The sequence below is a fragment of the Tamandua tetradactyla genome, chromosome 4 (assembly GCF_023851605.1).
Source record: "Tamandua tetradactyla isolate mTamTet1 chromosome 4, mTamTet1.pri, whole genome shotgun sequence".
NCBI lineage: Eukaryota > Metazoa > Chordata > Mammalia > Pilosa > Myrmecophagidae > Tamandua > Tamandua tetradactyla.
The window spans coordinates 60,056,241-60,068,939 of record NC_135330.1 but is presented as its reverse complement, the minus strand read 5'-3'; the positions used below and the strand labels follow the sequence as shown (position 1 = coordinate 60,068,939).

At 45.5% G+C, this 12,699-nt stretch overlaps 1 pseudogene across 1 annotated transcript; it reads left to right on the top strand.

Annotated features, from left to right (window-relative positions):
- The first annotated feature begins 4,263 nt into the window (after positions 1-4,263).
- LOC143680877 (tubulin alpha-1C chain-like) lies at positions 4,264-12,483 on the top strand (annotated as a pseudogene). The gene is made up of 5 exons (XR_013174214.1): positions 4,264-4,858; positions 6,517-6,739; positions 7,564-7,712; positions 8,825-9,498; positions 12,088-12,483. The product of XR_013174214.1 is annotated as a tubulin alpha-1C chain-like (transcript).
- Positions 12,484-12,699: the final 216 nt, after the last annotated feature.

Sequence of the window (12,699 nt, the reverse complement as noted above, 5' to 3'; positions counted from 1 at the left end):
TCCCCTCTCAGGATCTGGAGCTCCATCTAGAAAGGAAGCCCACAGAAAGAAATGACCCTATTGTGTAGGGTCCCCAATTCTATCCTTTTTAAGTGTCCTAAAACAATAACTATGTGGAAAATAATCTTTTTTCCTTTGGTTGCCAGACTGTGACTTAAATAAATATGTTAGAACTTAAATTTAAGGGACAGTGATGCTGTTTCTTTATAATGCAGCGTGACAGTTTGAAAGGATGTATGTACCCTGGAAGAGCCATGCTTTAATCCTAATCCATTTTGTAAAGGCAGCCGTTTCTTCTAATTCCTATTCAGTACTGTATGTTTGAAACTTTATCTAGATTATCTCCCTGGAGATGTGATTCAATCAAGAGTGGTTGAATCAATCAAGAGATGTGTCTCCACCCATTCTAGGTGGGTCTTGATTACTTTGATTGCTTTGCTGGAATCCTATGAAAGAGGAAACATTTTGGAGAAAGCGAGAGATTTGGAGAGAGCAGAGAAGGATGATAGAACGCCGCAGAACCACAAAGCAGAGTCCACCATCAGCGACCTTTGGAAATGAAGAAGGAAAATGTCCCTCTGGGAGCTGGAGAGAAAGTTAGCAGATGATGCCGTGTTTGCCATGTGCCCTTCCAGCCGAGAGAGAAGCCCTGACTGTGTTCACCAAGTGCCTTTCCACTTGAGAGAGAAACCCTGAACTTCATCGGCCTTCTTAAATCAAGGTATCTTTCCCTAGAAACCTTAGATTGGGCATTTCTATAGACTTGCTTTAATTGGACATTTCCACACCCCAAAAACCATTAACTTGCAACTTATTAAATTCCCCTTTTTAAAAGCCAAAAAAAAAAACCATTACTGAGGGCAATTAAAATAAGTTCATGGGGTCAGTAAACTATGTACCACCCACAGGCCAAATCCATTCAGCAAGCCACCTGGTTTATGAGCTAAGAATATTTTCTATCTTTTAAAATGATTACATTAGTACCTACCAAATATCCTCCATTTTTGTGTCTTGGTCCAGAAACCCTGAGATATTTAACTATCCAGTCTTTTAAGAATAAGTTTGTCTACTCCTCATTAAGATTGTAAAAATGTCCACTTTCCCAAAACTGATATTTAGATTTAATAAAATCCTGATAAAAATCCCAACAGTTTTCAACAAACTTATTCTAAAAGTTATATGACAATGCAGGGAACCAAGACAGTCTTGAAGAACAACAAGCTGAGGGAATTTCTCTCTTGGTTAGTGGAGAGGGCAGAGGAGGGCTTCTGCAATGCTGGTAATGTGTTTTATTTTTTATTCTATTTTTATCTTGGTTGTGGTTACATATAGCTTTGTGTGTGCACTTTTCTGAATGTATATCATTTTCACAATAAAAAAAGATTTTAAGAGACTGTAACTAATGGTCCTGTGCAAAGGCCAGTTACCTAAACCTCAGTGTTTCATTTCAAAATTAAACCCTTGACTACTTCCTCACCCCCTAAAGAAGGTAAATTTCATGTACTTTAGAACCAAAAATATCCATTTATTATTATATCTTGGTGCCTGGCCCAACATCTGCCACATTTTAATAGTTCAATAAATTAAGGGAATTTAAAACAGTCTCGGCTACATGCTATATCATTTCAATAGGATTATTTTACAGTAGTTCATGAGATTTTTGAAAATGGGATTAGGGTTAGAGTGAATTATATTTATGATGCAAGAATAGTAGGTTAAAAAATCAGAGTACATACCACACTTTTTCTAAAGCCATTTGATAAGGAGAATGAAAGTAGATGTGGTCCTGAATTGTGCAGCTGGTGCATAAATGTGGCCATGATGATGGCTGTCTTAAGGAAATAAAGTTGTTAACTTCAGCAGTGACAACCTTACAATTTGACCATGATTTTCTTCTGTTTGGAGAATCAAATTCCTGGAATAGGTATGTAAAAGTCAGAATTTAGTGTTAAGTGGCCAAAGTGTGGCCAAATTCACTTGAAGTCCATTGTTTGAAGCTTGGAATATAATTTGCCTCATGGAGAAACAATGTTAAACACAATGAGTAGTTTGTAGTCTATGACACAAAACTATATGTGTACCAGAAGCACAGTTTTATAACAAATGTCTCTAGTTTTTGGATTCTAGGAACAAGTCCTCTTCTGCAATTAGAGTAGCAACCCTTCAAAATCCAAGCCCAATGATCCCAGAGTTTACTTCAGTTTGGGAGCCACAGTGAATTATGACTGGGAAACAGTGGGGGAACCAGTGAGGTAGTAAGACACTTAACGGCTTCAGGGAGGGCAGAAGAGAGCAAGCATCTCCGGTGGGTTTATACATCATCCCTTCTCCCCTTTGCTCTGAATGGGCTCTCTGGTGTGAGATGTGAAATGAAGATTGGGTAGAAACCGGTTGTTTCATCTCTGGGAGCAGTTACCCCAGTCAAAGAGGAGGTAAATTTCAAGCAAAGACAAGAGGGAAAGTAAACTCAAGTAGGCACCCGGTTGGGTAACTATACTAAGGTGACCATCATTTCTAAGTCAGCTGAAAGCCATGTACTGCCTGTACAGTCTTAGCACTGGCTTGAGAATAAATAACGAAGGCATGGCCTAGTGTCTTACTCTTTACCTTGATTCTTCACCAACAGATGAGCAGAGTATTCTTGTTTTCACAAGCCATCTTCTTTTGACCCTCCCTTGCCCAACTGACTGTGGCTGTCATTTCATTCACAGTGTCATTTCATTGCTATGTGGTGGGGGAGGATGGGAGTGAGTACACCTAGGGAAAGGACCCTTTAGATGGCTTGAAAATGGGAGCTGACTCTGGGCCTTTCCCTCTGAATTTTGGAAAGTTTTAAATTCCTGAAGAGATAAGTGAAAATGTATCTGCAATGGCACTGAATTTGAGATCAGTGGGTAATATAGAGAAAAGGGGGGAGGAAATAATAGAAAAATCTATCATTGAAGCAGTTTAGATAATAAATCCAAATACTTTATAAAAGCACTACTTTTAGTGTGATATAAAGAAACATTGTCGAGAGGTTTGTGCGATTTCTACAAATAACACTGAGGATGTCGCTGTTTCAAATAAACTTAGAATTGCTGAGTTAGAGTAAACTGTACTCAGTAGAGGAACAGTAGAACATTTATAACCGGTGGACTCTGCCAGTAGGTGGAATGAATGCCTAATGAGACAGGGCAGAAAAGATAGATGATGGTATTCAGTTTATGATTTTTTTTTAGTTTATAACCATTGATATGCCCATCCTTCAGTAGGATACATTGGAGTTGTTTTGCTAGTGATAGAGGCAGGCTATAACAACCATACTTTTGTTTATGCATGAGTTTTCAGAACACTTTTTTGATCTTTCACGTACACGCTTTCTTGCCTCATCCCCTGATCAGGGGCATCCACTTTAGAGCTGGTGGCCTCATAAAATCCAGTTTCATGGGCTGAGACAAAAGAACACTTTAAGAACTTGAAGTTATCTTTTGATTATCAGGAGAAATCTCCCTGAGTCAACTGAGCAACCATTTACCTTCAAAATATTCCAGGGCAGTATAGAATGAATACAGCTGGAGCTTTGTGGGCAAATGGCTGGAGGAATCCAGGGGGCAGCTAGTCTGATGTAACACTAGCCAGTGAAACAGTAAATTTGAGTCTTTCAGGGCTCCATTAGCAGAAAATCTTTATGATTGCAGATTTTCCTAGGGCAGGAATTCATGACACCAAGCCGGACTATATAAACTGGATACAGCCACCTTTCCACTCGGAAGTAAGAATGAATGGAAGATAATGGATTCCTCTGGAATGTGCTGCACAAATATTAAGGGTAATCATTGTGGGTTGGGGTGTACAGTCCTTTGATAAAACCAAATGCCAGTTAACCCTTCCAAACCAGGAAAGGGGCTAATTTGTTACTCTTAGGTATTTAGCATCGAAACCTAAGGCAGCTGACAAACAGCTTGGGAGGGGAAAATGTATGTATGCCCTTTAGCATGGAATAATATGAAAACACCACCACTGGAAAAAAAAAAAAAACCACAAGTATCATGCATTTCCTAAAATGCTGCTCTGATCACTTCACTCCTCTGCTCAAAAACTCATAACGCACCCTATAGCCAACGGAATTAGGTGCAAACTTTTCAGTCTAGAATTCAAGGCCCCACCCGTTTTTTCCATTTTAGTCCCACAGATTCCCTTGGAACTACCTGGCAGGCCTGGATCTCTCTCTTTTTTTTTTTTTTTTTTTTTTTTTGGTTCAGGAATCTATGCTATCACCTGCACCTGCAATGCCCTCCCACAGACCTCTCAGCCCACCCCCACTCACCTTCATTTTATCCTGCATTTTATGTCCCCAGCACCTGATGCTTATCACTGCATCTTTCCTTCTCCAGTGGCTGTTGAGCTAAGTCTGCAGCACCTTCCAAGGCTTAGGCACTTCTTGAAACAGGTGCGCGGTTTTACCCAAAAACAAAATGTAGATGCTTAGCAAAGCGTGAAACCTCTCAGGCCCAGAACAGCTGCAGCTGTCGAGCTGACCAGGAAGACTCTGATCCCTGAGATTTTCCCTCCCTTCGACTTTACAAACTGTCCAATAACCGGGTACGGCGGGGACATTTCATAAGGGTCTGCCCAGTAGCAGAGAGAGGGGGGAAGAGCCTCGGTTGGGGCCCAGCCCAGTGAGAAGCGCCAAGGGGGCGGCCCCTTTCCCGCGGCGACCCAATGGGAGTCCGCACTTGAGACTTGGGTGCCGGCTCGGCGGAGATATATAAAGCCCACTTGGGGGCCAGCCCCTGGATTCGTGGCTTTGCTGGAGGCTCGTAACTCGTCTGCAGCTAGCGACCCTCCAGAAACTTCGCGTATCAGAATAACCATGGTGAGAGAGAACTGGAGTCAATGGTGAGGGAGTACTGCGCGCGGGGAGGGTGCCCGGGGACGTGGCCTGATGGGAAGGGGTGCTCCTGGGCTGTTTAGGGTATGGGCCGGCTGCACGGGGACGCTAGGGGTGTTTGCAAAGTTCATGGTGAGGGTGGGTTGTGAGAACGGTTGGGGATACCCGGGGAGTCCAAGCCCTGTTTTCTTACGCCCCTTCGCGGGGAAGTTGAGTGTTGGGTAGAAAAACTCTGAGCGTTTCAATACCGCTCCGGCACCGCGGAAACTGGCTAGAGCTATAACTGGGGGTCGTGGGGCAGGCGTAGCGAGGACGCGGTGGGGTCAGTCACATCTGCGCTGCGCGCAAGCTCGGGGCTGCAGCCCCGGCCCAGCTGTGGAGCGCGCTCCGAATTCTGGACACCTGGGACCCGCCCCATATTTCTTCCTGCGGTCGGGGACAAAGAGGCACCCGCCTCTAGCCGGAGCCCCGTCTCCCTCTGAGATCACACTCCCGCTCTGGACGCCGGATCTGGGATGGTTAGAAAGTGCCCAACAGGTTTCTCCAGTTCAGAAGTCAGTGGTTTCGGGGGAGGGCTCCAGTCAGAGGTGAGAGGTTGTCCATCTCTGGCCTCATACTCGACTGGGGGTTTCTGTAAACTCCTGGTGACAGGGAAAGCATGTCCTTTGTTCCAATTCTCTACTCTTTTGGTGCCTAAAGATTTGAGATTCCTCAGTTAAAACTGAGAACTTGGGATGTGCCACACAAGCCCCCATGTTCCACGGGAATCTTGATCCCTGCATCTGCTCTGGCTTCCTTAAAAGTTCTGAGGAAGTCTTGGAGGATAGTTCCTAAGACTGCTAGGCATTGCCAGCTGACTGCCTGGAAGCACCCCCTCTGCATCTGAGAGGTGTGCAGCCCTTTCAAGCTGATCCTCTGGCTGTGGGTTGGAGGTGAAGGACCAGAAGGCCAGAGCACCTGTCCTCCATAGGAATTACCTCAGGGAAGAGAATGCAAAGATATTGTGGGCCTCTGTCATCTTTGCTGACGCCTTAGTGACGCTTAACTTCTATCAACCTGTCTGTACTACAGTGGGCAAAGACAGCTATCTATAGTAGATCCAGGTGGTGGGTGAGGCAGGGTAGAGCCTCTGCCTCAGTTCATCCATGGACCTGAACTAGGAGGCTACTGCCCCTTCAGGCTGGATGGAGACAGAGAGCCTCTGCCATGGAATGCCTCTTCTGGTCGCCAGTACTTGAGCCTAGGAGCTCCTGGTGGGCCTGACTTGGAATACAGGACTCTGGGTTTTCCCAGGCTACCCCAGCTAGCCAGGGGTGGTGGAGCACTATGCAATTGAGGGAATTGGCTAATCTGCATATGAGTCTCTCTAGTTGCTACACCAGAAGACCTAAGCTTAGTCATCTTTGTTCTTAAGCCCTGAGTAAATGAAAACAAGGGCCTAGAGATGGTTCAAAGTGCGGGAAGACCTGGAAAGAGGACCCAATTTTTTGGGTAATGCAGTTACTTCAGACTAGGTAATACAGTTTTAGGCTTCAGCTTCCAAGGAGGAAAGGTAAGGAGTGCTCCCAGGGAGGGCTTTTCAAGCCCCTACCTTCTTCCCAACACCTCTCACAGCATGTCACTCTGCTCTGATACCCCACCAGCGTGAGTGTATCTCCATCCATGTGGGCCAGGCTGGGGTACAGATGGGCAATGCCTGCTGGGAGCTCTACTGCCTGGAGCACGGCATCCAGCCCAATGGCACCATATCCAGCGACAAGCCCCTAGAGAGCGGTGATGACTCCTTCAACACCCTCTTCAGTGAGACAGCAGCTGGCAAACATGTGCCCCGGGTAGTGTTTGTGGACCTGGAGCCTGCTGTTATAGGTGAGTAGACCGGTGGGGATGGGGTTTCCCTCCACTAGCCCATGCTATTTTCTGCCAGCTGCAATGTCAGTGGTGAGGTCTGCTTAAGAGAAAGTCCCTTGGAATGCAGGCAACCTCCTGCCAAAAGCAACACTGAAGTCTGCTGCTTTTGTCTAGACTCTGTCTTCAGGAGGGGTTCTGGGGGCTTCCTATGCTGAGGAAGGAAGTTCAGTCAAACAGCTCTGCCCGGAAACTGCCAGATGTTTATATCAGGGTCAGAGCAAGAATAAAGACTACAGAGAATGGATATAAAAGCAGAAACTTTAAGCAGCCTTTTCCCTTTCCCCAGACCCTAAGGATACATTACCTAAGGAACTAGGAGCTGGGACATTCATAATGGCCCCTGCTTAGCCTTAGCTGAAATAGGCCCCCTGATAGGACGTGGGTTTATGTGAATGTGGCTGTTGCTGGCTCCTAGGGGCTTTTCTCCTTCCTGCCTTCTGTATCTGGATCTTCTCAGTTTCTTTCTCCTGAGAGTTCTACCCATTCTCCTGTCTTTCTAAAGATAGGAGATGTTGAACTGTGGGCTTGGGTTTCTTCATTATGCTACATTCTTATACCCCAACCAAAAGTCAAGTGAGGTTCCCTTGGGCATCTGCTCTGATCCCTCTACCAAGCAGGATGAAGTGGCTGAGATTGGAGTGAAGGGACTGTTGAGAGCACCCCATAACTTTCTCCCCCACTGTCCCAAGTAGTAACTGGGCCTCCAGAATGCAGTAAAGGTTCTGGTGCCTCTGTTATCTCAGGGAGCCTCTCTGACCTCTACCCTCTTTCTTCACCTCAAGATGGGGTAAGAACTGGCATTTACAGGCAGCTCTTCCACCCCGAGCAGCTGATATCTGGCAAGGAAGATTCTGCCAACAACTATGCCTGTGGCCACTACACTGTGGGGAAGGAGGTCATCGATCTGGTGCAGGAGCGAATCCGAAAGCTGGTGAGCTTCCCCTGCTGGAAGAAAGGGAAACCTCAGACCTGTGGCAGTTGTGCATAGCCTTCCTTTCCTCTAGCATGCCTGTCACTTCTGCTTCCCCTAGGGGGAGCTGTGCATCCTGGTATGGACCTGGGGTTAGAAGCCTGGAACACCTGCTCAGCCCTGAGCATGTGGATCCTGAGGCTTCTGCCCCCTTGTTCCTCACTTTGCCAGGTCTGATTGTCTGAGTCAGGCCGCCTTTGAACTTTGATCTTTCTCTGCCTCCAGCATTTAGTAGTCAGCTGACTGGCTCTTCTTAGACTTCTGAGCAGAACTTTCCAGCTGGAGAGGCTCCTGCTTAGCTTTGAACTGCTTCTCCCGGTCACCCCATCTCTTGCTTGAGGCACTAAGAACCAGGATGGGGCCATGTAAGAGCCAGCACTTAGGCTCTGTTATCTGGATGTATTTTCTGCTGCTCAGTAGAGACTCTGAGGACTTTTATATTGCTTTTCCCAGGTATTCGATATAGATTGATGCTTTTCTGATCCAAGGAGCAGCTACAGCAGATTCACCTAGGGTGCTGGTGAACTTGTTAAACCTGCAAGTTCCTGGGCTCTAGCTGAGGTGGGGCCTGGGAATCTGTATGTTCAACAAGATCCTGCCTAACCCCAAACTAGGTTGCAAAAGCAACAAAGCTGAGCAGCTACAAATCCCATGGCTCATCTGACCCTGGTCCCCCTCCCTCCACATCACTTTACACACACCAGCTGCCTTTCTAGATCATCTGTCTCCAAAGACAGATTTCCCTTGTAGGTATTCTTTTCTCCCCTCTACAGAGGTGTGAAGCAAAGAGAAATATGGGAACTTTCTAGGGGTGATGTAAATTTCTCTGGATTGATTTGGTGGTTACAAAAGTTTGTATACTTGTCAGAAATCATCTATACATGCAATAAAATTCACACTATGAGTAAAAACTATACTTCAAGTGTGTTTTGTTTTTCTTTTAAATACAGAAGTGAAAATCATTGTAGTAGGTCACAGCTGTCTAGGCAGAAAAGGATTCTGTCAGGAGAAGAGGTGGGGGCAGGTGATATACCATCTGCTTCCTTAACATTGATTGTCTTCTCCTATCCCAGACAGACCAGTGCACCAGGCTGCAGGGTTTCCTTATCTTCCATAGCTTTGGGGGTGGCACTGGCTCAGGCTTTACCTCTCTACTGATGGAGCAGCTTTCTGTTGACTATGGCAAGAAGTCCAGTTTGCCATCTACCCAGCCCCCCAAGTAGCCACAGCAGTGGTAGAACCCTACAACTCAGTGTTGACCACCCACGCCACCCTGGAGCACTCGGATTGTGCCTTCATGGTAGACAATGAGGCCATCTATGACATCTGTCACCATAACCTGGACATCGAGCGCCCTACCTATACCAACCTCAACCGGCTCATTGGCCAGATCGTGTCCTCCGTCACCGCCTCCCTGCACTTTGACGGTGCACTCAACGTGGATCTCACAGAGTTCCAGACGAACCTCGTGCCCTACCCCCGCATCCACTTTCCCCTGGTGACCTACTCACCCATCATCTCCGCTGAGAAGGCATACCATGAGCAGCTCTCGGTGGCAGAGATCACCAGTGCCTGCTTTGAACCCTCCAATCAGATGGTCAAATGTGACCCTCGCCATGGCAAGTACATGGCCTGCTGCATGCTCTACCGCGGAGATGTGGTGCCCAAGGATGTGAATGCCGCCATCACCACGATCAAGAGCAAGCGCACCATCCTGTTTGTGGACTGGTGTCCCACAGGTTTCAAGGCAAGTTGGGGTAAAGGGAGGGATTAGCATGTGGCCTGTGTACCTACTGAGAAGGGAGCTAACCGCAGAGCTGAAGGCATCAAGAACAAATGGGCTACACTTTCTACCTCTCGACTGGGGGTGATTCCTTCCTCTCAGAGAAAAACTGGTCTATCCCCCACCCTTCCGTCAGCTCACATACCCAGAGGGCACTGGGCATATGACCTAGTTTTTTTATGGGTTTTGTTTCCAGTAAGAATCTAGAGAGATTAGAGGTGGCAGCTGTGGCATTTAGAAAACACATACAGCTTTCCTGCCCTGTTCCCCTGCTGTGGATGAGTGACCCGAAGAGAGGAGTGGCAGGAACTCCTCTGGTTGTAAAGATAATAGCTGCTTCCTGGTTCTGAGGAGTTGTCCTGTAGGTCAGAACTAGAAATGAGAAGGGTAGGATATATCTGAGAGGCAGACTTCATTTCTATCTCCATAATAGGGAGAATATTAGCTATTCACAGGAAGAACAGGCTGCCTTTAGGAAGTAGTAAGGTTACTGTCCTGGGAGGCATTTAAAGGGGAGCTGAATGACTTGAAGGAAAAAAACCCCACAAAATACTGAATATGAACTGTATTTATATAGGCTGGATAGACCAATGTTTAGAGTAGGTGAAATTTGGATATAATTGGAGATCTTAACAAAAAGTTTCATTTTTTTTAACTACTAAATAATGACCTAAACTTCAGGAAAGTAGGAAGGCTAGTCCTGTACAACTAACACCCATATCCCCACTACCTAGACTCAACACTATATTTGCTTAATTTTTCTTTTACTACTTTATTTAAACACAATTAAAGCTGTCATATTTCTGACATCTGAATGTCAAAGTGTACCACATAGGCATCTCATATAACATAGAAATACATTTTTATGCCTAACAAAATTAATAATATCCCAAATAAAAATATTCTATATTGGGCAGGCAGTGATGGCTCAATGACAGAGTTCTCGCCTGCCATGCCGGAGACCTGGGTTCAATTCCTGGTCCCTGCCCATGTTAAAAAAAGAAAAATAAGAAATACATACATATATATATACTGTATTCAAACTTTTCAGTCAGTTCTTCAAACTCAGGATCTACTGAAACCAGGCGTTGTATTTGTCTCTTAAAGTCTCTTAATATAAAATAGTCCCTCCTTTTGCTTGATAGTGCCTCTTTTTTTTTTTTTTTTTTAAATGAAATTCGTCTCAGTTCTGGAGACTAAAAGTCTGAAAACAAGGTGTCAGCTGGCCCATGCTTCCTCTGAAACCCGGAGGGAAGAAGCCCTCTGCCTCCTCTTAGCCCCTCATGGCTTCCAGCAGTCCTGGGCGCTGCCTGGCTTGTAGATGCAGCACTTCATTCTTTGCCTCCCTCATCAGATGGCATTCTTCCTTCTTGTCAGTCTTTCCTGTATCCACAGTTCTTCCTTCTTGTGAGAACAGTAGTCATATTGGGTTAGGGAAGACCCACCCTAATCCAGTTTGGCCCCATTTTAACTTACCACATCTTCAGATACTGTATTCCCAAATAAGACTAATCCTTTTTTTTTTTAACTTTTTTTATTAATTAAAAAAAATTAACAAAACATTAAGATATCATTCCATCCTACATATACAATCAGTAATTCTTAATATCATCACATAGTTGCATATTCATTTCTTAGAACATTTGCATCGATTTAGAAAAAGAAATAAAAAAAACAGAAAAAGAAATAAAACGATAACAGAAAAAAAAAGATTATACATACCATACCCCTTATCCCTCGCTTTCATTTACCACTAGCATTTCAAACTAAATTTATTTTAGCATTTGTTCCCCCTATTATTTATTTTTATTCCATATGTTCTACTCTTCTGTTGATATAGTAGCTAAAAGGAGCATCAGACACAAGGTTTTCACATTCAGAGTCTCATTAATCCTGACTTTTTGAAGGGTCTAGTCTTGTATAATGTCCCACATCCTGGATGTGTTTGTTTCCTTGTGGTGGTTTTAGTTTTCTGGCTGCTAAGACGAATACCATACAGTGGATTGGCTTAACAGGAGTTTTTTTGGCTCACGGCTTCAAAGGCTAGAAGGAAACCCTTCCTCCCAGGGTCGGTGTTTTGTGGCTGGCTGGCAATCTTTAAGTTTCCTTGGCTCTGCAATCACTGGGCAATGCACATGGCAGCATCTCCTCCTTTCTCTTCCAGTTTCTGTTGATTTTGAGCTTCTGTTTGCTCCCTGTGGCTTCTCCTTTCGTGTCTAACTTCCTCGGCTTATAAGGACTTCGGCCTATTGGATTAAGGTCTGCCCTCATTCAGTTTGGCCTCACCTTAACTAATAACCTCTCCAAAGGTCCTGTTTACGAATGGGTTCACACCAGTAGGACCAGTGAGTGGGACCTGAACATGCCTTTTGTGGGGGGACATGATTCAGTTCCCAACAGATGGTTAACTTGGTCCTCTATCCCCATGTTTCTTATGATTAGCAAATGCCAAACACAAGATGATCCCCTCCCCCAGCTGTGGGGATCCTTATACAGGACCCCTTCCAGGGAACATGGAACCAGCCCCTAACACTATTTCTTGTTTCTTCTTAGGTTGGCATCAACTACCAGCCCCCAACAGTGGTTCCTGGGGGGGACCTGGCCAAGGTACAGCGGGCAGTCTGCATGCTCAGTAACACCACAGCCATTGCTGAGGCCTGGGCCCGCCTTGACCATAAGTTTGACCTCATGTATGCCAAGAGAGCCTTTGTACATTGGTATGTGGGTGAGGGCATGGAGGAAGGAGAATTCTCTGAGGCTCGCGAGGACCTGGCTGCTCTGGAGAAGGACTATGAAGAAGTGGGCACAGAGTCTGTGGATGGTGAGGATGACAGTGAGGAGTTCTAGGGGTCATGGCTCCTGCAGCACCCTGTCTGTCTCCCTAGTCTTGTATCTCTCATTCCACTGTTTTCCCCACCCATCTACAAATATAGTTAATGTCTCAAGTGATACGGAGCTCGGTGTGTACCATTCTACCGAGGCAGCACGTGTTTTCTAGCTTCCCAGATTCCTTTCTCGTCTGACAAGTTAAGTAGCAGGGTAGTCTTTACCCCTGAAGTTTCCAGCCAGGAGGATGGACACTACTGTCTTTCTGTATGAACAGGCCAGCCTGGCAAATATTCATAGGCTCAGAATCTGGGCTCTGGTGCTTTGGGTTCACGTGGT